Below are 2,500 nucleotides of genomic sequence, written 5' to 3' on the forward strand. Positions count from 1 at the left end.
CAGAGAGGGACGGAGAGGTTGATGCTGGGAATTAGATGGACAACAGATGGACAAAAGAAAGTAACAGACTGGGCTATAGATAACACAAAGAGGCCAATGACAAGATAGCGTGACGAAATAACGAAATTTGGGGGCTAGGACTGGAAACAAAAAACGCGACAGACAAAGTTGGAAAAGATTGGGAGAGGCGCTCGTCCAGAAGTGGATTGGCTCCGGCTGATGATGATGATGATGATATTCTGAGAAGGAGTTTGAGACAAATTTCGGCAGTTGAGAATATTCTAAAACAGTCTTAAGGGAATCTGATTAATTTCCGGTCTCAGGTTATTTTGCCTGTCTGGTAACATTCGTGGATACCGCTCCAGGTCCAGCCACGCCCCCCCCCCCCCCCCCGCCTCGCTCTCGCCTACACGCCCTCCCCCACCCGCTCAAAGTAATTATTTCCCTGGTACAGTTTCTTTTGGAGTTATTATCATCCTTATATAATTGTTATCTAGTTGCTTGTTTGGTTGATTGTTAATGTTCGAGTTAATTGATTAATTATTGAAACTTAGGATAAACACGCATAGTTCATCCTCATCAATATGAAAATAACATCGACAGCAATAATGAAAACGAAATGATAATGATAATGAGGTTAAAAATAACAATAATTTCTTGTTTGTCTATTAAGAAGGGCATAAGATTCCGTTAATCATGATGATGATAACCATGATAACAACAGTAACAGTATTGTTAATCAGGATAGTTACAAGCGACAACAACAGTGATAATGTTACAGCTAATACTTCTGTTAATAATAGTAGCGGATTAATGGTAGCAATGAGAAGGCCTGCGATTATGGTGGTTATAATGATGGTGATAATGATAATATAATGGCTATTATCATCATAACTATAATTCGCACCATTGCCAGCATGCCTATCATCATCATTTCGATTGAAAACCAACGGGAAAAATAGAAAGATCAGAGATTGTATTAAAAAAATAAACAAACAGATGAGTGATAAACCAACCGAAATATCATAAATCAGTCATTCTAAACAACTATAACTCCCCCACCAAAAAAAAAAAAAAAAAAAAATGTAAAAAGTTTGCGTCGTGACCACAGCGAAAAAACGATAAATCCGCGATCAAGATAGGCGTTATCAGCCGGGTGTTTGCTGATCAGTCGTTTCGGGCAAATCTTGGGCCAGTTTTAAATCTGGCTATTGTCCGTATTGCAATATTTTTATTATTATCATCATCATAAGCAGCAGCATTACAATCATTATCATGATCGTTGTCATCATCATCACCATTATTATTATCATTATCATGATCGTTGTCATCATCAATATTATTGTTATCATTAACATTATCATTAGTCGTAGTAGCAGTAGTAGTAGTAGTCGTACTCATAGTAATACTCGCAGTATTAGTATTAGTAAGATAGTCGTAGTAATAGTAGTAGTAGCAATAATAGAGACAGTAGTAGCAGCAGTAGTCATAGTTGTTGTGGGAGTAGTTTTAGAAGCAGCAGCAACAACATTCGCAGTAACATCATTATTATCACCACTACCATAATCCTCCTCCCTACAATCACATAAGAATTAACATACAAATCTCTACACATTTTACATACGACTAACAAATATAAGTCACATCATTTAAAAGCCAAGATCAGCGAAGTGCGTGGCGACACTAAAAGGGTATAGGCTCTTCCGACTTCTTTTATGGGTAGAAAGAATACCAGCAATACCAGCAATACAAATGATTATCCTTCACCCAATCGTCTTAATGCACATTTCACTAACGTAGTTGAGTAATTATCGACCGAGCTGCCGCCGCCACAGGTCCTGTTCACGCCCTCTCTCCCTCGTGCAACTCGAGCCTCCCTCAATTGGCGATCAATTACCGACCATGAATTAATGGCCTGTAATAAAAAAGCTCACGTAGCAGTACCCTCAGGTTTCGATAATATATCCATGTCATTGATTAATTAGGCAGCTTAAACCTGTTTCCCATTTCCCTCACTCACAGCAGGTGATTATTGCTGATTATTGCTCCGCTTTCACTGACATATGGGTGTTAAAAGTACATTGTGTACAAATCAATTAACGGTCACATAGATTACACAAACTATTTTACATCCGACCTTTAACAGTCCTTACATAGCCCGCTCACTCACACCTTCAGGCACAGCGTGTGGCATCTTCACAATCTCCAACTCATGTCAAGTAAAGAGGTACCCCTGTGCTCAATTACCTTCCCAGTCAAACTCGGGAAAAAAACTAATTCTTTACACTTTTAAATGTGCCTTAAGAAAATGTGTTTTATCTAATCCAATATCTGTATTTCTCAACATTTTATCTCATGTACTGATTTTTTCCGTTACAAAGATCTCACAAATATGAAATAATCTGAAACATTTATCGTAACAAGAGATAATTTGTAAGGACCCTTTATGACGTTTATAAAATGTCCGAGAGCCTTGTTTTCAATTTTATGTAAATTAACT

The sequence above is a fragment of the Penaeus chinensis genome, chromosome 18, assembly GCF_019202785.1.
Source record: "Penaeus chinensis breed Huanghai No. 1 chromosome 18, ASM1920278v2, whole genome shotgun sequence".
Classification (NCBI taxonomy): domain Eukaryota; kingdom Metazoa; phylum Arthropoda; class Malacostraca; order Decapoda; family Penaeidae; genus Penaeus; species Penaeus chinensis.